The sequence below is a fragment of the Lissotriton helveticus genome, chromosome 1_1, assembly GCF_964261635.1.
Source record: "Lissotriton helveticus chromosome 1_1, aLisHel1.1, whole genome shotgun sequence".
Classification (NCBI taxonomy): domain Eukaryota; kingdom Metazoa; phylum Chordata; class Amphibia; order Caudata; family Salamandridae; genus Lissotriton; species Lissotriton helveticus.
Genome location: NC_136057.1, coordinates 275,449,098 through 275,477,020, shown reverse-complemented (window position 1 = coordinate 275,477,020; position 27,923 = coordinate 275,449,098). Strand labels below are relative to the sequence as shown.

The following is a 27,923-nucleotide window of genomic DNA, read 5'->3' as shown; positions in this document are numbered from 1 at the left end:
ATGTCTTTGAAGGAGCGGCTGGAGAAGCTTCAGTGTCACTTCACCTGGAGTCTTGAGGAGCAAGACAAAATTGATATAGGACACGTGAAGCAAGGTCTCAACCTCAGACTTCAACACACGCTTTACAACAACAATTCTAGCATTTACGCTCTACAGGCCTATATACAACAATGGGAAGGAAGATACCAGGAGGCCCTTGAAAGTCCTAGGACAGCTGATGAGTTTTCGGTAGAAGGTCAACAAACCAACTTGGTATGATCTAAGTTGGTCATCTTTGGTAACTATACGTGGATCTACTATCATTTGTGCAACTATGAAATGGTAGAGCAATATCTTGACAAATTTGACACAATTAGTCAGTTTCCTTCTCATCCCTCTCAATCTACACCAACTATTCCTGAGATTAGTGGAATGATTGGTTGGTCCCTAATGGCGATTGGTTTTCGATATGGAGAACGGGCAGCAACCTGTTTCCAGGCGGCATTGTCAGAAAACCCCAAAAACGTGGAATTCTGTGCTGGGCTGGCTATTGCACTGTATGCAGTGGCCACACGCTAGGGTGCAGGTGCAGAACAAAGAGAAGAAGATATTTCCACACTTAAGGAAATCACCCACCAAGAGCCAATCAATTATGAGTGTAGGGCCTACCTGGCTCTGCTGCTTAAATATTCAGACTTTGATCAAGCACAAGAACTTTCTGAGAATGTGGTGCAGAACAGGCGTGATCCTGAGGTCCTGAGGAATGTGGCACACGTCTTCATACCACAAAGGTTGAAAGAATCTGTGACATTCTAGAGCAAACCATTTCCATGGATGGAGATTATTCTCTTCTTCTTAGAGACATGGGCTACTTCTATCAGAGACAATTTAGATTTTTCACAGCCTGCTGGGCAGAAAATCTGGATTTTATTAAGGACACGGAGGCTAATATTATGCAAATCTCCTTTATTACCACTGCTCAGTAGCAACAATTGAAGAACATGGAACTTCAATGAATATTCTAAATAACTATAAAGTCCCTTGGAGACCATCCATCATCCTTCTTGTTGGACTGCGAAGAAAGATCCTCGTGAAGAAAAACAGGCATGAGAAAAAACTGAAGAGAAACTTCCACAATGTACTCCGGAAGAGAAACACAATGTTATTCTGAAAGAAAAGAATAATATGTCGTAAAATTTTGAATTATAAAGGGAGGGCAAAGAGGAGGGATAATATTAGCCTCTGTGTCCTTAATAAAATCCAGATGTTCTGCCCAGCAGGCTGTGAAAAATAAAAAATTTATGGCACGACACGGAGGCCATATTATGCAAGTTTAGAGTGCATTAAGACATTATCAATCACATTAGGGATTGGTCTGAAATACGAAGATTTAAACATACTATCATTAGACCAATCTGCAGCTTTAAGGATATCTTGTAATCCCCCTCCCATGCAGAATGCCTTTGATGCCAAAGCACCCCTGATGGAATGAGCACCAAAAATAGATACATCCACACCACTTTCATGCATGACATTCTTTACCCATCTAGCTAAAGTTGGAGAAGAGACACCTCTATGAGGGGATCTATATGAGATTAGTAGTTGGGACTCATTTGATCTTAAGTATTTGGTTCTTTTTTTGTATTCTTTCAAACACTTGACCACACAGAGTCTTTCATTTCCGGGAAAGAAGGGGTAAAAGATAGAGGAGGATAAAGTCTTTGTTCTTTTTTTTGAGATAAAAGCAAACCCCTTCGGGTTGAAAAGCCCTACTTGAAATATCTAAAGCTGTGACTTCCGAAGTTCTCCTAAAGGATATTAGACACAATAACACAGTAAGTTTAAACGAAATGTGTTTATGAGAAAGGGAAGAATTGTCTCCCCAAGATGATAAAGTCCGAAGAACGAGGGTAATGTCCCACAGGGTGGTATATTTGGGACAAGGAGGGTTTAAAACCCTCATGCTTCTCATAATTTTTTAGTTAGAAGGCTCTGGCCAACTGAGATTCCGTTGATCAGAGAATGACCAGCTGAGATCGCAGATCTGTAAACGTTAACAGTTCTGTAAGACAAACCTGAAGTAAAAAGATCTGAAAGGTAATTGATAACATTGACTAGATCAATTGAAATGGGATCGTAACATCGTTGAATGCAGCAGCGAACCAATTTGTTCCATGCCAGTCTATAAGCTTTTCTTGTGCCAGATGCCCATGACTCAGAGATGAGTCTGAGAGCATTTGACGAAAGCCCAGGGATTCTCCATTGTCTCCTGAAATCTTCCATGCCGGCAGAGTTAGAAGGCCCTGCTCTACAAGGGGATGTATGTGACCCTCTGGATCCAGAAGAATCACTTTGAAAGAGGGTATCAAAATTGGAAAATCCACGCTCATCTCTAAGATGATTAGAAACCAAGCCTGGGATCGCCAAAGTGGGGTTATCACTACCATGCTCTGCTTGTAACGTCGAGCATGAAGAAGGAGGCGAGGTAGCATTACAAAAGGAGGGAAAGCGTAAGGTGCTAGTCCCCTCCAGTCCTGAAGAAAGGCCTCTACCTTCAGAGCTTGAGGGTCCGGTCTCCAACTGAAGAAATTCTTCAGGTGAGTATTCAAGCGGTCTGCAAACAAGTCTGTTTTGAAGGGTTCCCATCTGGATTGGATGGCTAGGAATACATCTCTGTTCAGTCTCCAGTTGCTGGAGTCTCTGAAATTCCTCGAGTACCAGTGTGCTACTTCGTTCTTCAACCCAGGAATGTGTTCCGCAACGACTGAAATACCTTTGTTCAAGCAATAGCCCCACAGGCCCTTCGCTAAGTCTGTTAGATCTTTGGATTGAGGACCTCCCAGTTTACTGACATAACGAACTGCGGAGACATTGTCCATCCGTAAAGTTACACAGCATTTCATTGAAATCTGAGTGAAACAACGAATCGCAAATGAACCTGCTAGTAATTCCAAGCAGTTGACATGCAATTCCTTCTCTTGAGGAGTCCAACGACCCCCTGTTGACGAGTCTCCACATCTCACTCCCCATCCTTCTAAACTCGCATCTGATTCTATTATCAGATCCGGTTCCTCTCTATAAATGGCTCTCCCATTCCATGCCTCCACATTCTTCAGCCACCAAAGGATTTCGACTCTCGACTCTTGGTCTAGTGAGATCGATTGGGAGTAGGAGTGGTTGGATCTCAAGAATCTTGCCTTTAGTCTTTGGTGTGCGCGGTAATGTAACGGGCCCAGGAAGATCGCTTGAATCGTGGATGAAAGAAGACCCAGGACTTGGGCTAGGGACCCCAGTGGAAAGTTCCCCCGAATCAGTAATTTTCTGAGTTCCTTCCTCACTTTCCTTACTTTGTCGCTCGGGAGACGAAGTTCTGCCTTTACAGTGTCTACCAAGAAACCCAGAAATGGTGTCTGTTGAGATGGAACTATGCACGATTTTTCAAATTTATAATGAAGCCTAAGTGCTGTAAGAGGTGTATCGTAAGATCCGTGTGAAGTAAAACGGTCTCTCTCGACTGACCCATTATGAGGATATCGTCGAGATATATGATCAGTCTCAATCCCCTTTGTCTTAGCCAAGCGGTGACGGGTCGGAGTACCTTGGTGAAGCACCAGGGGGCGGAAGACAGGCCGAAAGGGAGGCTGCAAAACTGGTACAGATGGCCTTCCCATGTGAATTGAAGGAACTTCTGATGGGGTTCCCAGATTTGTATTGTTAGATAAGCATCTTTTAGGTCCAACCTTGTCAACCAGTCCCCTTTCCTCAAAACGTCTCTTAATAGATGTATTCCTTCCATTGTGAAATGTTGGTAGACCACCCATTGATTTAGTCCTTTTAGGTTTATGACTGGTCTTTGTTCCTTGTTTTTCTTTTCTACAAGGAATATATTGCCGAGGAAGCCTACACGAGTACTCTTGATAATTGCACCTTTTTTAGAAGTTCTCGAACCTCTACAGATACCAATGCTTTGTCTTTGAGGGAAAAGATGATCTCTCGAGGGGGTCTTGTCTGGAGAGGGGTATCGATAAAATCTATCTGGTAACCCGTCACTGTACTGAGAATCCAGGGGTCTTTGGTCACCAGATTCCAATTCCCAGCGAATTGGAGTAATCTCCCCCCCACCTTTGGAGGGATATCTGAAGGGTCTGACGACGTTCTTACCTGTAGCGAAAGAGCGTTGTCTCCGTTCACCTCGGAAGGGACGACCACGGTTCCTCTGTCTTTGGGAGTAGAATTGGCTGAAGCCACCTGAGTTGTTGTTGAATCTCCCGCCTCCACGGGACATGAAGGGTCTGGTATTTGAGTTTCCATGGCCGGGGAAACGACCCCGTATTCTCCCGGCCCGTGTAAAAACACAATCTTGGAACACTTTTTTAATATCCTTCTGGGATTTCTGTATAGAACTGAAAGCGCCGACATACCTGGCCATATCTTTTATAAACTCCTCACCGAAGAGGAATCCCTGAGTGTTTTGACCACCATCATTCTTTGCCAGTTCGATCAACTTGGGATCAATCTTAAATAGGACCCCTTTCCTTCTTTCTATGGATAAGTCTGTTTTAGCATTGCCGATAATGCATATGGCCCTTTGGACCCACTCCCTGAGTTCCTTTGGGTCGACCTGGCAGTCCTCCAGATAGGCTGAATCTTCCATCTCAAAAATCTTTGTTATGGGACCCACCGTGTCGAGTAGGCGGTCCTGACAGGACCTCAAGCCTTTGTCTATCCCCTTTCTTGGGTCCCGTGAAGTCTTGGATATGAAGGCTACTACTTTGGGGTCAAGCTCAGGCGTCGCAGCTACCTTGTTAGGGAGGGATGGTCTGGGACACTCAGAGCGAAGCCTAGCCCTGACCTCTTGGGTTTTTTCCCTTCGTAACCAGAAGGAAAGGTAATATCCTACATGTTGGGAGGGTGTCCATTCTGGGGACAAGGGTTGTCTAATCATCATGGGGTCAAACATGAGGTTACCAAAGGGGTCCAACATACCCATACTTTTGTCTGGGGCCTTGGATGCCCCTTCTGAGCTACCCGTTCCCCTTCCTTGCGCCTCTTCATCAGTATTAAAGTCGGAGGAGTATGATAGGTAATCTCCGCCTCTGAGCTAGTATCACTAGGACTATCAATAGGGGGCTCTGGGCCTTCATCTTGCCCACATGTGGTGCCCGAGTGTAGGAGAGTAGGGTCTGCAATCCTATGATCACCCAGATTTTTGCTTTTTGCTGCACTGGTTTACGACTTTCCCTGGCTGTGGGCCTGCTAATCAGACCCACAGCCTAGCTGTTCTCTCTATCCAAATTGTACTCAGGTACTGAATTGGCACTGGGCCCTCTCCAAGTCCCTGTACCCAGGGCTGAGGTGCACCCAGAAGTCTCCCAGGGGCTGAAGCATGTATTATGCCACCCCTGGATTGACTAACTAAAACTGACACAACTGGCTGCACGACAGCTGGGGCAAGGTGGTGTACTCACCCTTTGCTTTAGATATAGTATACCTATATCTAACCCTAAAATGGACACACAGATCTCCTATCAGTCACTCCTATGGCAGGCCTTAACAATCCTGAAGGCAGAGTGCTTGGAATCGTGTGAGATGGTGCTCTGGCATGAGCTGAGCCTGTCTGCGGCTTTCGGGACCCATCCCTTAGCCGTTTCCATGATATCGCATACCATATACTCTTAAGTGCATTATAATCCTCGCGGTTAAATGCCAACTCTGGTATCGCTTTATCAAAACATGTCGAGTAAGGTGTCATACGAATTGGAATACTAACCCCTCGCCAATTCTGGCGACGGGGTTAGCATTCCACCCTTCTAGAGGGACACGACATGCATGTAACCTATAACCCCGGTTAAAGTCAAACAGAGCCTCAGCTCCACAAAATGGATGCTGCCACCGAGACACAAGTCTGCCCTCCTGCTGCTGGGAGTCCTCCCAGAGCAGGAGATAAGGACAAAGGGTTTCCTGCCAGGGGCGGTGCCAGCACCGTCCCAGACAGGGTTTTGTGTATTGTAGGTAGGCAGGGCTTTAGAGGAAGGTGACTGCACGTGGCACCCCGGTGCTCACTGTGCATAGGCTGGCTGGAACCAGTTCCAGGGTCACTCCAGACCCTGTGCTGGGGAAAAGCCTGCCAAGGAAGTGGGTGTAACCACCCCCCTCCTAGTCCCACCCATAGGGCAGGACTTAGTCGCGTGCCAGCCCCTTTTTACAGGATAAAGGTAGGAACTGGCCCCCTTCCAAATCAGATCATCTTTGAATCCTGAAACTACTTTCCACGAAAGGAACTCAAGACTTCTTCCTAAGATTTCTCCCTTGTGACTAAGGAGTAGTCACCCTGCATCCGCAGGCACCATCTAAGAACACTGCGGTCTGCTGCAAGTCCTTCCTCCGGAATCCGACTGCCCAGCTCGACGAGAACCGGCTTCCCTGGCACCTCTGACCTCTACCCACCTCTACAGCCCAGCTGAGAACCGTGGGTGCGACGAGACCTCAAGGGACCGGCCATCTGCAAGACTGCACGACTTCTTTCCAGCAAGCCCGCCGAGTGAATTCCTGGTGAGTGCTTTGGGGTCCGAGAAGCCCCGACCCTGAGCAGCTCCAGCACCGAAGTGCAGCCCCCCAGCATCTCCACGATCTGCGTGGGGCCCTTCTGCTTTTGGCTGCTCACCGCGTTGTTTGGCTACTAGCCCGCTGGCTTGTGGCCTTCCCGACGACGCCCGACGACATTTCTGCTGCTAGTCTGGTTGCTCCAGACTGGCCCTTGCTTCCCTCCATCGGAGAAGTACCCTGGACCCTCCTGGTCCGCCCAAGACGCCATTTTAGGTCCACCGCGTGGGCCTTGCATTTGCCAAGACTTGTTGCCCAATCCTGGGTCCAGCGACGTCGACAGCAAGAACCTTCGTGGGACAGCTCGCACCTCCATCCTGGTCGCCGACAACGCCTCCTGGTCCGAGAGACTGCAGAGCCCAGCAGCGCCCACTCACCTGACTGCGGTGACTTCGCCCGGTGCCATCCTGGTGCCCACTTAATCACTGGCTAGTGATTCAAGAACTTGGTCCCCTCTGCTTTCAGGTTTTCTTCTTCCTCGATCCAGGCTTGGATCCAACGAACTTTCCTTCACTGGTCGCCTGCCAGCAACTTCCTTCTTCCAGGCTCCTGGTCCGGCAACGAGATCCCCGACGTCTTTTCAGACCTATGCAGCTGCAGCCCCTGGGCTAGGTAACTTCGGCACTTCGGTGTCCCAGCATAGCCTCACTATCCTAGGGTCAGGATCCACTGTCGTTTTCTTCCTACCAGGTCGGGTTCGCCCGTGAACACTAACTTTGCCTTTACTAGCTCCCATAGACTTTGTCCCGCATCCCGCATGAGAGTGCACACTCTGCACCCGAGTCCCCTAGGTCTCCTAGAAGTAATCTAACGATTCTATAGTCAAGTCCTAGCGATTCCAAAGCCTATTAGTACTGTACTTACCTGCTAGTAATTTCGCATTCCACTTTTAAAGTATATGGTTTTTCGTGCCCCTCGGGCATTTGTGTATAACGTGCTAACTTAAGTATTTTCGTAAGAGTTTTGTTGTGTGCCTAGCACCCTGTCCTCATAAAGAGTACAGGGTTGTTGTGATTCTAATAAATACACTGTTTATTTTCATAACACTTGTGTGGTGTCCTTTCACTGGGTGTTCAAGGGGTAATGTGATGGTAAAACAGCTGGCTTAACACGCCCTCTAGAGTCTTAGCCTTAGACTGCTCGTATCCATGCTACTAGGATAGCTGGTCTATAAGGTTGACTTACAACCAATCATCAATAAGGGTTGTTTGGACTGATATATAGTGATCACTAGAATAGTGAACACTGCACATCAGGCCAACTTCTCACATTGGTGAGCAGCGGTTGGGATTTGAGCTTGCTGTTGTTTTACCACACATGCCCTAAGAATATCTTGTGAAAGATCACATAAGTACTAAAGGTACATATAACTTAGCTTAGAATACTCTGAGTTCTACTGAACCAGCTGTTGTAGCTCCTAGGGCTTAGCACACCCTAAACTACAACTCTAGCAAGGGATCAGTAGGCAAACATATAGTGTAGGTAAGTGCACCACTTACACCTCACTAGAAAAGCATGTCTACCCAGGGAGATTCTACTGAGACTCCCCTGGTCAGTGTTGACCCTCCACAGGTCACTTCAAGATATGCAGCTCTCAGTTTCCAGGAGATGAGACAGATCTGTGTCTCCAGAAAACTGAAGCAGGGGTCTAACCCCACCATTCCCTTTCTGATAGGTCTCTTAGAGACGTATGATGCCAGAAAGCTTTCTCAGTTACATGAGAACATGCCAGCCTTAGAGGGAACCTCTGGGGATCCAGACCTCCCCAACACTGATTCAGCAGTTGAGGAGGGGGATCAGGAGGAACTCTCTGGGGATGAGGTAGACAAAGGTCTTGAGGTAGTCAGAAGGCTAACTAGGACCAACTTAGACTTACTTGGGCTAGGATCTGGGGGACCCCCAGTACTAACCCGAAGTGGGCCTAACCTTGGAGTTAGGAGAGATAGATCTCTTTCTAGGGACTCCAATAGATCTCTGCACTCTAATGCCTCTTCTCAGGGGAGAAGGAATCCTCCACAGAGGAGATTTACTTCCCCTCAGAGAAGGGAGCATGAAGCTAGGATGAGACAAGCTGAACTGAGGATTGAAAGGGAAGAACTTGCCCTGGCCAAAGAGAAGCTTGCCTTTGCTAGAGAGCAGCAGATGAGTGGGTTAGCACCCACTGGTGGCAGCAATCTCCCAAGAGATAGAGAGAAGGGTTTAGATACTAAACACCTGACTAAAATAGTGCCCCCCTTTAAGCAAGGGGATGATATCCAGAAATGGATGGCTGCTCTGGAGAGGGCCTGCACTGTGCAGTGCATTCCCCAGAGTCAGTGGGCAGCTATACTGTGGCTCTCCTTTGATGGTAAAGGTAGAGATAAGCTCCTCACTACAAGAGTGGAGGATGCTAACAATTACCAGGTCCTGAAGAATACACTGGTTGATGGGTTTGGTTTAACCACTGAGCAGTACAGGTTGCTGTTCAGAGACACCCAGAAAACTCAGTCTCAGGACTGGTCTGACTTTGTGGATTGTGCCACTAAGGCTTTGGAGGGCTGGTTGCTGGGTAGCAAGGTTACAGATTACACAGGATTGTATAATCTAATGATGAGAGAACAAATTTTAAACAATTGTCAGAACCAGTTGCTGCACCAGCACCTTGTTGATTCAGATCTGACCTCTCCCCAAGAATTGGAAAAGAAGGCAGACAAATGGGTCAGGACAAGGATCAAGCAGAACCAGAACCAGAACCAGGGTGGTCAGAAGAAAGCAGACCAGAAGGGTAATGTTAAGAATGAGCAAAATGACCAGAAGTCTTCACCAGGTCCCCAACAAACCAAAGAGGGTGGGGGTCAGGCTTCCCAGAAGAAGAAGACTCAAGAAGGCCAGTCAAAAAGGTGGTGCCAGTACTGTAAAAGTAAATCTCACTGGTTTAGTGAGTGCACCAAAAGAGGAGGACAAACTCCTGCCACTACAGCCCCTAAGGCAACTGCACCCCCTAGTACAGTCAGTAGTGGTAGTGTACCTCCCAAGGCATTAGTGGAGTTCTGGACTTTTTGGTTCCGTCCAGAGGTGTCAGGGACAACACCCGAAGACCCCGGAGTTCAACCTGTCTCGGTGCACAAACAAACAGAAACACGGGCTTCTCGATGGTGGCGTCAAAGACCAAAGGTTTATTACTGCAGGGACACAGAAGTCACAGAAACTACACATGGGCAGTATCTAGGAGCCTGTTCAATTTGTACAAAGAGGGTTACTCCTTAAATACTAAATATTCTGCTCGGGGCAAATTCTTTACATGTTACCACAGTTCTAAACATTCGTGTCTTGAACAATAAATATTTGGCGTTGCACAGGAATCGTCAACAGTATCTGATGTCAAAACATTACGAATGAGGGGTTCCCACTATTCCATCATAATCCCATGTCAATTTCCCATTCAAGACCCGGACCGCCTCATTGTAAATTTCGTTACCTCCCCCTAATAAAGGCCCAGAAGGAAAGGAGCAGAGCCAGGTGTAGAAGATAGAAAGACAGGATAAGAGATGTTTGTGGGTCGTAAATGGGCACGGTTACCAGCTTCGGCCGCCTAATCATGATCAGGCCAACGAACACAAGAACCAGTATAGCAGGACTGGCCTCAGGCTGGGGAGGCAGTTCTTGCCGAGTCATGCTGCCACAGCGTTGCTGGCCTAAGGTGCACGTGTCCCTTGCAAGGTGAATCGCCGGCTAAAGCCTACGTGTCCTTAAATGGAAAAGAGGTCATTGCGCGTCCATTGACTATGTGAGGGCAAGGAATACAAAATGGCTTCCGTGTTCTAAGATGGATGCCACGGGTAGAACAGAAATGTGTTTGTAACTGGAGTGCTCTTGCTCGTAGCATAGCGAAAACACCAGGATATACTAAATGGATCATTTGCGGTTCACTGATACCAAAATTATGTATTTACGACAATGTTACAAACACGAGTAAAATCGTCACGGAACCTCAGACCCTCCTTTTGCCCTTACATAGGCAATTACTCAGTCTATGTCAGAGTCAGAGTCTAATTCTATGCTCATTAGGTCAGTGACATGTTGTTGCACCATCATCTTGTCTCGTACCTTTTCTCCAAATGCAGGTGGTTTTCTGAAACAGGTTGCAGCACAGAGACTACACAAAGCGGGACCACATTGGATGATAAGGCAGCACGAGAACAGAAATACTAGGATGGCACCAATGACCATCAGAACCTTCCATCCCCATGCTGATACCAGAGTCCAAAACCACTCCATGAAGGACCAGTTTCCCTTATCTACGTGTATAGAGTCGGAAATCTTGTGTAGCTTAGAGATCGCTTCATAGACTGTTGGAGCATTATTTGGAATAAAGACACAGCAGCTCGATTGGATCATTCTGCATACCCCACCTCGATCTGCAAGTATTACGTCTAGAACCATTCGGTTCTGCAACGTCATGAGACGATCCGCCTGAAGCTCAGCTGTTAAGTTACTAAGGGCACCAACAGTTTCTGTAATAGTAGATTCAACTACCCGTGTTAGTTGACGTAGATTTCTACTATTGGCCATAGGCCCCCAAAACGGAAGGAAACCTTTGAAGAAGTCTCCAGCTTCCTGACCAGCGGTATCTTCCTTGCTGAAGACACCTCTTGCTACTCTGGTCTTGTGATAATCTGAAGAAGCAGTGTATGTCGGAGGTAACAATCGAGCAATATAACATGAACCTGAAAAGTCAGCAGGCAGCCATGTATATGCTCTGTCCTGACAGATGAAGTAGGTACCCCTAGCAGTCAGGAAGGCAGGGGAGGAGTTAGACGGAAATACGTAAGTCTCAACGCACTCACTCCTCCCTAGCTGAGCTCTCAGATTTCTCCCATTTCCTTGTAAACAGACCTGACCTCGGTGAGGCACGACCCAAACTGAAGTGGAGCTTTTACGCTTGCTTTCTCCCAAACTAAGGCGATACTCGGTAGAGTTCCAACTCAAATACACCCGTAATTCATCTCTAGGGTAAAATGGAGTATTATTGACGTCTTTAATCATGTCAATAATTCCCTGGACTAAAGCTTTGTTGGCTGAGTTGTATTTAGTGGACCGTGGTGGACGCGGAGGATAGGTCTCAAGGGCATATGAAAAAATGGTCTGAAAGGCCTGAAATGATCCATTGTAGCTAAAAGGCAAGACTAGATAGGGAATGCCTTTATCCATAGTGTGAGGTATCAAGCCGCACACCCAGCAGTCTGTAGTATTAACTACCAGTTGGTGTTGATGCAAGAGCTGTACAAATGTATTGTTAATGAATTCTGAGCGTCGAGCTTGTTCGTGTTCAGGAAATGAGTGAAAAGAATGCATAGAAGAAACCGTAGAAGTAGTAGGATCAAGGGGAGGTACTGTAGTTACTGGCATAAAAATCAAATGTACACCAAAGACGATTCCACCCACCAACGTTATCAAAACAATTGAAAATGTAACTGCACATTGCATTAGAAAGCATTTGCTGTGAAGTATTCTGTACAGTCTATTTCTGCGAACATAAATTACATTTTCTCGTTGCAGCTCAGGAAGCTCCATCTTCTACGACCGTTCGCGACCACTGATGATGTGTACGTAGATGAAAATGCCTCTATCAGCCCTGGGAGTTCCCAGAACTAACAGAAAGATCGACCTTGTGTCTGACCCCCGCAGATTCAACTAGGCACACAGCCACGACCCTACGGCTACCCAGACGGCAAGGCAATTTTAAAACAAAAAGAAACAATACAAAGTATTAGCAAACTTCCTGGCTGGAGGCAATGTATAGAAAATTCAAATCTGAAAATAGGCAGTTTCCTGCTTTATTTGTCCATATTGCGAGGTCGCAAGTTGTATCTCAGTTTTGCAGGGGCTGTCTGGTCTGGAAACAATGTATTTTCAGCCGACGTTGCAATGTTCACGTTTTCAGATGACAAATGTTCTTTTGGTGCAGATGGCAAATGTTCGTTGGGTGTGGATGACAAATGTTCAGGGTTCAAAAGAGCAGTTTCAGGAGGAGAGTCAGAATTTGGTGAATCCGTGATCAGTTCTGCATCGCTGAAAGGTATGAACCTGGGGACTTGTTCCGTTTCAGAGGCACCGATTCCTTTCTTTACCCAGTTGTCGTAAGGAAGTGGCAGAGGCACACGTTTGACATGTGTCGTATGGATCCAGTTCTTCCTTCCGGCCACACGAATAGCAGTTCTCGTTGCTAGTAGGACTTGAAAAGGGCCAATGAATCTGGGCTGAAGATTTTTCGTTCTTGCAAAATTTCTAATGACCACCTGGTCACCTGGTTTCAGCTGATGGCCTGGACTCTCCGGTGGCTTTGGCAATGCATCGAAAACCTGTTGGTGAATAAGACTCAATTTAGCAGTCAAGTCGAAAAGGTAATCAATTAACATTGGGTATTCCAGCTGTTTGAATTCTTTTGGTCTAGGTACCCCCAAACATTTGCAGGACGACCAAAAACTATTTCATATGGACTAAGCCCTACTCTAGAATGTACAGTTGCTCTTGTTGATAGCAAAGCCAAAGGCAATGCGTCTGGCCAGGACAAACCCGTGGATGCTTGTATCTTAGCAAGTTTCAGTTTAAGGGTGCCATTGTAACCCTCGACTAAACCCGCGGACTGGGGATGATTCGCACTATGAAACTTCTGTCTAATCCCTAGGCCGGCACACACACTCTGCATAACTTTCCCTACGAACTCACTTCCGTTATCTGACCATACAATCCGTGGCATTCCGTATCTGGGGAAGTATTCTTTAAGAAGAATTTTGGCAGTGGATAAGGCAGTATTGTCCTTTAGCGGGTATGCTTCGATCCATCTGGAGAAAGCACAAACTACCACTAGGACGTATTTCAGATTATTACAACGATCCATGTGAATGAAGTCTAGCTGGATCACTTCGAAGGGGCAGGAGGGAGGAGTGAAATGACCTGCAGGTGTGGGGATTCCCTTGCCAGGATTATGCATCAAGCATACCATACAATTTCTCACCACTCTCTCTGCACACTTACTAATCCCATCATTCTTCCAGACCGGAGCCAACATCTTACAAATCCCTTTTGAACTGATGTGTGCTGTTCCATGTGCCATCGTTACTACTGCAAGCACATACGCATCAGGCAACATCCAACGCTGTTGTTCCGAAAAGTCAATCCAACACCCACTCGAGTCCAATTTACCCGTGCTCTCTTTCCATGCAAGCTTTTCCTCCTCAGTCGCCTCTTTCTGAATTTCTTTCACGCTTTCCACTGTGTCTTCACACATTCCAGACTCAGAAATCCATCTTGCAGTCGTTGCAACATACATTCTACTCATCATATTTCTAGCTGTCTGTTTTGCAGTCTCATCGGCAAAAGCATTCCCACGACCAACATCATCCGTGATTGCTTTATGAGCACTGCATTTCACAATCGCAACTTCAGTCGGCAAGGTTAGAGATTCCAACAAGTCATTAACTAGCTGGCCATGTTGAATCTTAGTCCCATGGGACGTAATGAAACCTCTCTCTTTCCACAAACGGCCAAAACCATGGGCCACGCCGAACGCGTACTGACTATCTGTGAACACATTCACTCTCTTTCCCTTAGCTAAAACGCACGCTCTTGTCAGCGCGATCAATTCTGCAGCCTGGGCAGAATTCTGACTCACTCTTGCAGTCTCCACAATCGTACTCAAAGTCGTTACTGCATAAGCAGCAGTCACATCACCATTCTCTAATTTGAAGCAAGACCCGTCAACATACAACGTTCCATCTGGATCTGATAACGGAGTGTCTTTTAGATCAATTCGTCCTTTTGTTTCTTCCTCAGTTTTAAAATAACAGTCGTGTGGTTCGGAATCACTCGACTCTTGGCTAGTCGGCAACAATGTTGCTGGATTCAATACATTGCATCTTTTGATCTGAATGTGACTAGCTAACAGTGTCAGTTCATAACCTGATAATCTAGCACTGGTAAGGTGCTGCGTCTTGGTTCGGTTCATGAGTGTATCCACAGCATGAGGAACCATAACCACTAGCATGTTGTTCATTACTAAACCAGCAGATTGTCGAATGGAGGCTGCAGCTGCGGCTGCAGCTCTCAAGCAACTAGGCAATGCTCTGGCTACCGGATCTAACGTTGATGAAAAATACGCACAAGGGCGTTGTTTATCGCCAAATTTCTGTGTCAAAACACTCAATGCACAACCTTCTCTCTCGTGGACATAGAGCGTGAATGGCTTACTGTAGTCGGGTGTACCCAATACAGGAGCTGAACACAGTGCATTTCGTAACTCAGAAAAACTCTGCTGACATTCAGCAGACCATGGTACTGGACTCGGAACATTTTTCCCAGTCAAAGCTACCAATGGTTTTGCTAAAAGAGAAAAATTTGGGATCCATTGCCTACAATATGAGGTAATACCTAAAAAGGCACGTACTTCTCTCTGCGTGCTAGGAACATTCATCTGTGTAATTGCCTTTATTCTCTCTGGGGTCAACTTCCTTCCCTCCTTTGACAAGAGATGACCTAGGTAGGTCACTTCTTGGCAGCAGTATTGCATTTTTGAAGGTGACACCTTGTGATTCAAATCTGACAAGTGATGCAATAAAGAAATTGTAGCTGTTTTGCAAGTTTCCTTGTCATCGGCAGCCACTAGAAGATCATCAACATATTGTATTAAAGCAGAACCAAGAGGAAGTACGAAGGAATCTAACTGGCTTTTTAATGCTTGACTGTAAATGGATGGGCTTTCACAATAGCCTTGTGGAGCGCGTTTAAACCTGAAGCTTCGTCCTCCTAGAGAGAAACCGAAGATATCTCTGCTTTCTTCGGCTATCGGAATGCTGAAAAAGGCATTTTTCAAGTCGACAACCGAAAACCATGCTGCTGTAGCAGGAATCAACGTTAACAATGCAGTAATGTCTGGAACCACAGGAAACTGTGGAATCACAATTTTATTAACCTCTCTGAGATCAATTACAAACCTATATACTGGAGGTTTTGTAGGGTCAGTTCGTTTCAAAATAGGCAGTACAGGACTATTACAGACATTACCTCTAGTTTCTTCTATAACGTCTTTCTCAATCAGATCTTGCACTATCAGTAGGAGCGCACGCTCACCTTCACTAGAGATCGTGTATTGTGGAATTCGTGGAAGTTTGACATTTGCTTTCAAAGTTACTACATAGGGTGGAATTTCCAATAGACCTACATCATTAGGACCAGTCGCCCAAAGAGTATCAGGGAGTGAACGCAGCTCTGGTGGGAGCGCATCCATCGACAAGTACATCGGAGAGATTATTCTTTTACCCAACGTAAGCTGTACTCCTGCTGGAGAACAGTACAATGTCGCGTACAGGCGTTTTAACAAGTCTAAACCAAGCAGATTTTCGTTACAACCTGTCGTCAAAATCAGGGGTGCTTTCAATTGACAGGGTCCAACAGAAATAGACAAAGGACCAGAAACAGGGTTATGAACAGGGGCGCCCGAAAAACCTACTGAAACGTTTGTTGAGCCAGACAAAGGTGCGCCAGGGAGTTTCGCATGTATGATAGAACTTTTTGCTGCACCAGTATCCAACAGAAACGGTCCGACTATACCTGATGTTGCTACTGCGACATAAGGCCCACTCTGATCTACTGGAACTGATACTACTCCCTCTCTTTGTCCATGGCTGTCCTAGTATTCACTTTGCTGAACTTCCTCACTAGCTTCATAATAGTCTTCAACATGATACTGTGGAGACCTATTCTGTTGGGCAGATTGTCCATTTCGCTGGTCGAAATAATTAGAAGGGCGATCACTCGTCTGCGGAGGCATAGCACCTCTTCCTCGACCTCTAGAATTTTGCATAGAACTACCACGACCTCTCTGAGCTGGCGCAGCATTATTTTGTGCCCGAACTGGACACTCATTTTTGTAATGACCTTCCACTTTGCAATAAGCACATTGATTCCATTGGTATTGTGGCCTTTGAAAATTATAATCCGTTCTTTGATATGGCCCTTGCTGTATATTAGTCTGATTCGTGCGAGGCGGATAAGCTTGCTGTAAAAGTACTTTAGTTTTTAAATCTTTCGTCTTTTTATCTGATTTTTCTTTCTCCTCTTTGTCCCTATTTTCATAGTACTGGGCAGTAGCAAGTATTTGCGCAGTCGTAGAGACAGCCCACGCACTTTCAGAATTCTTTAATTTACCACTAAGTTCTGGCAACAGATTGTGCACAAATTTATCAACAAATAATCTCTGGCCTCCTTCTGTGCTCATATCCTGACCACTATGATCCACGAAAGTCTCCTCGAATCTTGTGAAAAAGTCGGAGACGCTTTCGTCTTTCTTTTGTTTGCACGCGGACAATTTGTCCCAGTTAACGCGCAATGCTGGCATCAAGGTTTTCATTAAATCGATTATTCTACCAGGCAAATTAGCAATTAGGGGTTCTGGTTTGGAACCACCTATTTGTTGACCATCCGCTGCAATTATAGCTGCCCAGTCACCACCTAGGGCAACTGGATGATTCTCTTTACGAATTTTAGCCCAAATTGGTTGTGGTACTACATTACCAAATAGCAGATCTATGTCAGCCAGATTCAATACACAAGCGTCAACTGTCTGAGCCAACTCTTTGTAGTATCCTGCAGGATTTTTACGCGGATCTGGCAAAGCCTGTTTCACTGCTAATACTTCAGCTCGCTTCCATGGAATATGTATCCATACTCTCTGGAATTGGGCCGGAGCGGCTGCAATACCAAGGTTTACGTTAGCTTGCACAGCTTCACGCCAAATTGGTGGAACCTCTCTCATTGGGTATTGACGATTTTGTTTCGTACTACGTTTCCCTAACTCTCTCGGGGAACGAAGGGATGAGTCGGTCCTATAACTTAGAACCAGTTCCATCGCTTCCTTTATATTGTGTCCAACTATCATACCTGCAGCAAACTCTTTCTGAACATTAATTAATTCTTCTAGATTTGATTCAGGGTCATCCTCTTCCAATTCCTCACGTAGAAGGAAACACATTTCATCGAACACATATCGTTGTGTCGGTTCATTCCATTGCATAAATGTATCTAATACATCTTGTACATTATATCTTCCAACTTTCGAAACCCATCTAAGAGCAGTGGAATCTAATATTCCTCTTTCTTCAGTACTGGGAAGCTGACTACGTCTCTGCACAGAGTCAGAGGTAGGAGTCTTAATCAGAGTTTTATAGAAGGGAGATAGAATATTAGAGACAGAATCAGTGATTCTCCGACGAACAGAAAGTGGAGTCATAATATTAGCAGAGGCAGTAAATAGAGTAGCAGTTGGAACAGATAGATTAGGAACAGTAGGAGTAGTAGGCAAAATAGCTTGTGAACTAGCAGGTGTGAGCGACATAGGCATAGGCAAAGAAGCCGGCAACCCTGGAAGAGGGTTTGTCAAAGGAACATTAATATTGACCACAGGAGGTACAGGAACTTGATTCAGGGGAGCGGGAACAGGGACACCAGGTTGTCCAGCAACCGGTAATTGAACATTCGGTATAGGTGGAGCCGTAGCACCCTGTGCATACGGTGGGGGTGATCGTAACAAGTAAGACAACAGGGGATCCTTTTCAGGGTCCTCTACTATCTTAGCTGTACTCGATGGCAAAGCAGGATAGCACTTGTCTATCGCTAAATTACGCTCTCTATTGGCCACCTCCATCGCTTTCTCAGACTCGTTGAGTTGCAGCTGCTTAGCAGACTGTTCTAAAGTCAACTCTTGCTCTTTCTGTTCTTTCTTCAACTTTTTAATTTCTCTCTGTTTAGATTCTTTTCGCCAATAACGGAAAGAATCAAACATTGCCGGCCGGGCTTTCTTCTTGAACAACCTTCTTTCTAGATTATCGAGAACTTCAGGTTCAAAACTACCATGTAGTGGCCAACTAAGGACACCATCTTTCTCTGTATAGTGGATCCATACCTCGTTATAAGAGATAGGGCCCACACCAAACTTGCAATATAGGTCATAAAGGGGAGTTCCAATCGGAGGAACCAAACACGAGTCCTCCAACTGGGAATCACTGTTGCAACTAAAACAAGACAACATACAATTTTTCCGACTTACCATTTTATAATCCGGAACACAAAACAAACAAGACACAAACAGAAAAGATGCGCACTCGAACCAAGAACTTAGGCCTACCAGAACTGATAAATGTATCGATACCTGAACTGAACAGAATGATTATCGTAACCAGAATAACCAGTGATAATCTTACAGAACTGAACTGAACTGAGAACTAAAAGGATTATCCAAACAGGAGCAACCCTCACAAAATACTTAACTGAGGCACTGAAGACGTCACCAAGGAGAAACCCGTCACGTCTCGCCGTACTAAGGACTGCACCTCGGGTCCAAGACAGGGCGACGGTCAAGGCAACGGACCACTGCAGCCGTCTGAACGGGAACCCTCGCGGAAGAGAACGTCGGGGCCACTTTTGCGATATGCCGGGATCGATGAAGTGGGGCGCCTCCCTCTGAAATCTTCACACGAAGCTCCTCGAACTCTTCAGGCTTTTGGACCGGTACCGAATGACGTCGCCCCACGTTGGGCGCCAATTGGAGTTCTGGACTTTTTGGTTCCGTCCAGAGGTGTCAGGGACAACACCCGAAGACCCCGGAGTTCAACCTGTCTCGGTGCACAAACAAACAGAAACACGGGCTTCTCGATGGTGGCGTCAAAGACCAAAGGTTTATTACTGCAGGGACACAGAAGTCACAGAAACTACACATGGGCAGTATCTAGGAGCCTGTTCAATTTGTACAAAGAGGGTTACTCCTTAAATACTAAAATTCTGCTCGGGGCAAATTCTTTACATGTTACCACAGTTCTAAACATTCGTGTCTTGAACAATAAATATTTGGCGTTGCACAGGAATCGTCAACAGTATCTGATGTCAAAACATTACGAATGAGGGGTTCCCACTATTCCATCATAATCCCATGTCAATTTCCCATTCAAGACCCGGACCGCCTCATTGTAAATTTCGTTACCTCCCCCTAATAAAGGCCCAGAAGGAAAGGAGCAGAGCCAGGTGTAGAAGATAGAAAGACAGGATAAGAGATGTTTGTGGGTCGTAAATGGGCACGGTTACCAGCTTCGGCCGCCTAATCATGATCAGGCCAACGAACACAAGAACCAGTATAGCAGGACTGGCCTCAGGCTGGGGAGGCAGTTCTTGCCGAGTCATGCTGCCACAGCGTTGCTGGCCTAAGGTGCACGTGTCCCTTGCAAGGTGAATCGCCGGCTAAAGCCTACGTGTCCTTAAATGGAAAAGAGGTCATTGCGCGTCCATTGACTATGTGAGGGCAAGGAATACAAAATGGCTTCCGTGTTCTAAGATGGATGCCACGGGTAGAACAGAAATGTGTTTGTAACTGGAGTGCTCTTGCTCGTAGCATAGCGAAAACACCAGGATATACTAAATGGATCATTTGCGGTTCACTGATACCAAAATTATGTATTTACGACAATGTTACAAACACAAGTAAAATCGTCACGGAACCTCATTAGTTGGGTTAACCTTGGGTACTGAGGGGTCTGACAACTTAGTTGGCACACTCACTCAGGCTGTCCTTGTCTGTACAGGGGATATGGATATGTCCCCTGAAATAAGTCCCAATACATTGGGCAAATACAGGCAGACACCTTTGATAAATGGCAAAATGGCTCAGGCCTATAGGGACACTTGTGCCAGTGTCACCATGGTGACACCTAACTTTGTGGACCCTGGACAGATCATGCCAGGTACTGATTTCCTGGTGACCAATGCCAGCAATGTCACTACTAGTCATAGTGTGGCAATTGTGGCTTTCTCCTGGGGTGGAGTGAAGGGACAAAAGAAAGTTGTAGTCAGTTCAGACCTCCCAGTTGATTGTTTGTTGGGCAATGATTTGGAGTCATCACAGTGGTCAGAAGTGGAGCAGAGGACTCACATGGAAATGTTAGGCTTGCCAGCACATGTGCTTGCTGTGACTAGGTCACAGGCCAGAAAATGCCCCACTGAACAGGTGCTGGATCCTGAAATTATGGACCAGACACCTTCCAAGAAGAAGAGCAGTAAGGGTAAGGCTTTGCCTTCCCCCTTGCCCCAGGTTGAGGATCAAGTCTCTGAGGAGGCTGATCTGGAAGAGCTGAGGGAAACTGAGCCTAAAGAGCTTGAACTTGATCAAGTTGAGTTTCTGGGCTCAGGGGGACCCTCCAGAGCAGACCTGGGGAAGGAACAGTTGAGCTGCCCTTCCCTTGAACCCCTCAGACAGCAGGCTGCTGCTGAGGCTGCAGGGAATGCCATAGGTGCCCACAGGGTATACTGGGAAGATGGACTCCTGTACTCTGAGTCAAGAGACCCCAAGCCTGGTGCAACCAGGAGGCTGGTCATCCCCTTGTCTCTGAGAGGTTTCCTTCTCACCTTGGCCCATGAGATTCCCCTTGCAGGTCACTTAGGTCAGACAAAGACTTGGGACAGGCTTGTCTCACACTTTCACTGGCCCCATATGAATGAGAATACCAAGGAGTTTTGTCGCTCCTGTGTCACTTGCCAAGCCAGTGGTAAGTCAGGTGGCACAACAAAGGCCCCCCTCATACCACTACCTGTGGTGGGGGTCCCCTTTGAAAGAGTGGGGATTGACATTGTTGGTCCAATGGAACCCCAGACAGCATCAGGGCACAAGTTTATACTGGTGGTGGTGGACCATGCCACCAGGTATCCTGAAGCTATTCCCCTGAGGACCACCACAGCCCCTGTGGTGGCAAGAGCCCTAGTTGGAGTGTTCTCCAGAGTGGGTTTTCCAAAGGAGGTCGTTTCTGACAGAGGTACAAACTTCATGTCAGGATATCTGACTGCCATGTGGAAAGAGTGTGGTGTGAACTACAAGTTCACCACACCCTATCATCCACAATGCAATGGGCTTGTTGAGAGATTCAACAGGACCCTCAAAGGGATGATTCATGGACTACCTGAAACTCTTAGGAGAAGATGGGATGTCCTGATCCCCTGCCTCTTGTTTGCTTACAGAGAGGTCCCACAGAAGGGGGTTGGCTACAGCCCTTTTGAGCTTCTGTATGGGCATCCTGTAAGAGGACCCCTGTGTTTGGTGAAGGAAGGATGGGAGAGACCTCTCAAAAAGCCTGCAACCAACATAGTGGACTATGTACTTGGTCTCCGCTCCAGGATGGCTGAGTACATGGAAAAGGCATCCAAAAACCTTGAGGCCAGCCAAGAACTTCAAAAAGCTTGGCATGACCAAAAGGCTGTTCTGACTGTGTACCAGCCAGGACAGAAGGTGTGGGTGCTGGAGCCAGTGGCCCCAGCAGCTCTGAAAGACAAATGGTCTGGGCGCCACACCATCATTGAGCAAAAGGGAGAGGTTACCTACTTGGCCCTCTCAGAGTGCTCCATGTTAACAGGCTCAAGGCATATGTTGACAGGAAGGACATGAGCTTGCTCATGGCCACAGATGAGGGACAGGAGGAAGAGAGTGACCCTCTCCCAGACATGCTCACTCAGAATCCTGATGATGGATCAGTTGATGGTGTTGTCTTTTGTGGCAGCCTCACTGAACATCAGCAACAGGATTGCAGGCAAGTTCTGCAATCCTACAGACATATGTTCTCTCTGACCCCCAGCCAAACTGATTGGTGTACCCATGATGTTGACACTGGAGACAGTCTGCCTGTCAAGAGTAAAATCTACAGACAGCCTGATCATGTTAGAGACTGCATCAAAACTGAAGTGCAGAAAATGTTGGAGCTGGGAGTCATTGAGCCCTCAGATAGCCCTTGGGCTAGCCCAGTAGTTCTAGTGCCAAAGCCTCACACCCAGGGTGGTAAGAGAGAGATGAGGTTTTGCGTAGACTACAGAGGCCTCAATGCAGTCACTAAGACTGATGCCCACCCAATACCAAGAGCAGATGAACTTATAGATAAATTGGCTTCTGCCAACTTCTTAAGTACATTTGATTTGACAGCTGGGTATTGGCAAATCAGGTTAGCTGAGGAGGCCAAACCCAAGACAGCATTTTCTACCCCTGGAGGGCATTATCAATTTGTGGTAATGCCCTTTGGACTGAAAAATGCACCTGCCACCTTCCAAAGGTTGGTGAATCAAGTCCTCACTGGGCTGGATGACTTCTGTGCAGCATATCTAGACGATATTGCTGTCTTTAGCTCCACCTGGGAGGATCACCTGGTCCACCTGAGGAAAGTGTTAGAGGCCCTGCAAAAGGCAGGCCTCACTATCAAGGCCACAAAGTGCCAGATAGGGCAGACACAGGTTGTATACCTGGGCCACCTTGTAGGTGGAGGCCAGGTTCAGCCACTGGAGAGTAAGATACAGGCCATCAAGGACTGGACTCCTCCAATCACCCAGACTCAGGTTCGAGCTTTCTTGGGCCTGACTGGGTACTATAGGAAGTTTGTCAGAAATTATGGGTCCATAGTGACCCCTCTTAATGACCTGACAAGCAAAAAGATGCCAAAGAAAGTTCAGTGGACAGCAAGCTGTCAGAAAGCATTCAATGACCTAAAGCAGGCCATGTGCACAGCACCTATCCTAAAGAGTCCAGATTACTCCAAGCCATTCATTGTCCAAACAGATGCTTCTGAGTTGGGTGTGGGGGCTGTTCTGTCTCAACTGAATTTTGATGGTAATGATCAGCCTATTGCTTTCATTAGTAGGAGGTTGACACCCAGAGAGAAAAATTGGTCAGCTATTGAGAGGGAGGCCTTTGCTGTGGTCTGGGCCCTGAAGAAGCTGAGGGCCTACTTGTTTGGCACTCACTTCACCATTCAGACAGACCATAAGCCCCTCTTGTGGCTAAATCAGATGAAGGGTGAAAACCCCAAACTGCTTAGGTGGTCCATTTCCCTACAGGGGATGGATTTTACAGTGGAGCATAGACCTGGTACTGATCACAGCAATGCTGATGGGCTCTCCAGGTATTTCCACTTAGAGCAAGAAGACTCACCTGGTCAAGGTTAGTTTATTGTCCCAAAGTTTGGGGGGGGGTCATGTAGGAGAGTAGGGTCTGCAATCCTATGATCACCCAGATTTTTGCTTTTTGCTGCACTGGTTTACGACTTTCCCTGGCTGTGGGCCTGCTAATCAGACCCACAGCCTAGCTGTTCTCTCTATCCAAATTGTACTCAGGTACTGAATTGGCACTGGGCCCTCTCCAAGTCCCTGTACCCAGGGCTGAGGTGCACCCAGAAGTCTCCCAGGGGCTGAAGCATGTATTATGCCACCCCTGGATTGACTAACTAAAACTGACACAACTGGCTGCACGACAGCTGGGGCAAGGTGGTGTACTCACCCTTTGCTTTAGATATAGTATACCTATATCTAACCCTAAAATGGACACACAGATCTCCTATCAGTCACTCCTATGGCAGGCCTTAACAATCCTGAAGGCAGAGTGCTTGGAATCGTGTGAGATGGTGCTCTGGCATGAGCTGAGCCTGTCTGCGGCTTTCGGGACCCATCCCTTAGCCGTTTCCATGATATCGCATACCATATACTCTTAAGTGCATTATAATCCTCGCGGTTAAATGCCAACTCTGGTATCGCTTTATCAAAACATGTCGAGTAAGGTGTCATACGAATTGGAATACTAACCCCTCGCCAATTCTGGCGACGGGGTTAGCATTCCACCCTTCTAGAGGGACACGACATGCATGTAACCTATAACCCCGGTTAAAGTCAAACAGAGCCTCAGCTCCACAAAATGGATGCTGCCACCGAGACACAAGTCTGCCCTCCTGCTGCTGGGAGTCCTCCCAGAGCAGGAGATAAGGACAAAGGGTTTCCTGCCAGGGGCGGTGCCAGCACCGTCCCAGACAGGGTTTTGTGTATTGTAGGTAGGCAGGGCTTTAGAGGAAGGTGACTGCACGTGGCACCCCGGTGCTCACTGTGCATAGGCTGGCTGGAACCAGTTCCAGGGTCACTCCAGACCCTGTGCTGGGGAAAAGCCCGCCAAGGAAGTGGGTGTAACCACCCCCCTCCTAGTCCCACCCATAGGGCAGGACTTAGTCGCGTGCCAGCCCCTTTTTACAGGATAAAGGTAGGAACTGGCCCCCTTCCAAATCAGATCATCTTTGAATCCTGAAACTACTTTCCACGAAAGGAACTCAAGACTTCTTCCTAAGATTTCTCCCTTATGACTAAGGAGTAGTCACCCTGCATCCGCAGGCACCATCTAAGAACACTGCGGTCTGCTGCAAGTCCTTCCTCCGGAATCCGACTGCCCAGCTCGACGAGAACCGGCTTCCCTGGCACCTCTGACCTCTACCCACCTCTACAGCCCAGCTGAGAACCGTGGGTGCGACGAGACCTCAAGGGACCGGCCATCTGCAAGACTGCACGACTTCTTTCCAGCAAGCCCGCCGAGTGAATTCCTGGTGAGTGCTTTGGGGTCCGAGAAGCCCCGACCCTGAGCAGCTCCAGCACCGAAGTGCAGCCCCCCAGCATCTCCACGATCTGCGTGGGGCCCTTCTGCTTTTGGCTGCTCACCGCGTTGTTTGGCTACTAGCCCGCTGGCTTGTGGCCTTCCCGACGACGCCCGACGACATTTCTGCTGCTAGTCTGGTTGCTCCAGACTGGCCCTTGCTTCCCTCCATCGGAGAAGTACCCTGGACCCTCCTGGTCCGCCCAAGACGCCATTTTAGGTCCACCGCGTGGGCCTTGCATTTGCCAAGACTTGTTGCCCAATCCTGGGTCCAGCGACGTCGACAGCAAGAACCTTCGTGGGACAGCTCGCACCTCCATCCTGGTCGCCGACAACGCCTCCTGGTCCGAGAGACTGCAGAGCCCAGCAGCGCCCACTCACCTGACTGCGGTGACTTCGCCCGGTGCCATCCTGGTGCCCACTTAATCACTGGCTAGTGATTCAAGAACTTGGTCCCCTCTGCTTTCAGGTTTTCTTCTTCCTCGATCCAGGCTTGGATCCAACGAACTTTCCTTCACTGGTCGCCTGCCAGCAACTTCCTTCTTCCAGGCTCCTGGTCCGGCAACGAGATCCCCGACGTCTTTTCAGACCTATGCAGCTGCAGCCCCTGGGCTAGGTAACTTCGGCACTTTGGTGTCCCAGCATAGCCTCACTATCCTAGGGTCAGGATCCACTGTCGTTTTCTTCCTACCAGGTCGGGTTCGCCCGTGAACACTAACTTTGCCTTTACTAGCTCCCATAGACTTTGTCCCGCATCCCGCGTGAGAGTGCACACTCTGCACCCGAGTCCCCTAGGTCTCCTAGAAGTAATCTAACGATTCTATAGTCAAGTCCTAGCGATTCCAAAGCCTATTAGTACTGTACTTACCTGCTAGTAATTTCGCATTCCACTTTTAAAGTATATGGTTTTTCGTGCCCCTCGGGCATTTGTGTATAACGTGCTAACTTAAGTATTTTCGTAAGAGTTTTGTTGTGTGCCTAGCACCCTGTCCTCATAAAGAGTACAGGGTTGTTGTGATTCTAATAAATACACTGTTTATTTTCATAACACTTGTGTGGTGTCCTTTCACTGGGTGTTCAAGGGGTAATGTGATGGTAAAACAGCTGGCTTAACACGCCCTCTAGAGTCTTAGCCTTAGACTGCTCGTATCCATGCTACTAGGATAGCTGGTCTATAAGGTTGACTTACAACCAATCATCAATAAGGGTTGTTTGGACTGATATATAGTGATCACTAGAATAGTGAACACTTCACATCAGGCCAACTTCTCACGAGGCACCATTTTTGTCACCGCCAAGAGGGCGAGAAGGGGCGGAGGAGGGTTTGCTCTTTTTACAGTCTTTGCGCCCCTTACCTCCAGGTGCCCATTTCTTTGGAGCCTTAACTGCTCCCGCTTGATAGCTGCTTGTAGAAGTGCGCGGGGATATCAATAATTCCAGTTTTTTATTGATTGTGTCATCAATTGATCCCAGGACTTTTTGAAATGCCTTACTGACCAGTTCCTCTAGGTGTCCCTCAATGTTAGCCTGAGGTTCAGACATCCTAAATAATAGTATTCCAGTTATGGTGCTTTAATAAAGAATCCCAAGCACCAGGGTGGTGTCTGTTATAAAATATTGCCAGGATCGAGTTTTAAACTAATATTGAATTTAAATATTGCCTGGATCGATTAATATTCTTTTAATGAAGAAATAATATTTTTATGAAATATTAATCGTAAATACTGTCCAGGATCGTCTTTTATGGAGTCAAGAGTAAGCGTTGCAGGTTCGCAGTATCCTCGAGGAGAGACAAGCCAACTGTCATCTCCCTCGTGGAATTACAGCGACCCCAATGAGGTAAAATGGCCGTCCAATAGAGCATTAATGGGAAGTGCCCAATTCCCTAAAATGTCCGTCACACACGCAGACGACGTGCGTCGGACGTTGCTAAGGCAATTCCTCTAACCCGGCCCTCCTTGGATGCTGTGTACGCGTCGAGGGGGGTGGGGAAGTCATCCTAAGTCGGAAGGCAGTCACGGGGGGTTCCGTGAAGCGGTCCCCAACTCATTCGGAGGTGAGTCCTACACAAACGCGGTATGCGTGTTTGAATGTGCAAACTTAAATAATGCTGCTCGCGCGTAAGATCGAAAACTTAAATCAAAACATGAATTCCGGTCTGAAATAGAACCGGAAGCTAAATGGCTGACAATGCGATGAAAAAATGCGACCAGGGAATACGTGATTAGGGAATATGAATTATAAATAAAGGCCAATAAGGACCAGGGGTATATTAAATAAAGAGACAATATGGCATTAATAAAAGGCCATTATCAAAACACATATCAAGCCAATTAGTTATTATACCAAGCTCCCTTTAAGGAAAAGGCATACATACAAGCATCACATCAAAAGTATATCGAAGGAGTTGGAGAGATACTTATCTTTCTGAGCAGCAGCAACAAAGAAGGATGATGGATGGTCTTTATAGTTATTTAGAATATTCATTGAAGTTCCATGTTCTTCAATTGTTGTGAATGAAAAGATAGTGGCATCAGAAAATGCTATAGCAGCAGGGATCCAGGCTTACAAACGAGCCATTCAATTGGCTCCACTTTGTATCTTTGCAAAACTTTTCTTTGCATAAATAGAGAGCGAGCTCCCTAATGCCAGTGAGAAACGTAAAGAATCTTTTACTGTCCGCTTCGGGCGATTTCTACTCTATAAGAAACATTTGCTAAAGGATGCAGTCAACATATTTGTAGAGGGCTTCAAATTGTTTATTGAAACAAAGAGTGGAAATCAATGTAAATCTGAGTTCTCAAAAATAATTTATATGTTTGAGCGAGATGGCAGAAGAGAAGGGGCCAGGCATCTCTCACAACTCCTCCAAGGGATCTAG

The 27,923-nt window shown here is 46.9% G+C and overlaps 1 pseudogene; it reads left to right on the top strand.

Annotated features, from left to right (window-relative positions):
- Window positions 1–27,923, top strand: LOC144769333 (interferon-induced protein with tetratricopeptide repeats 5-like; annotated as a pseudogene).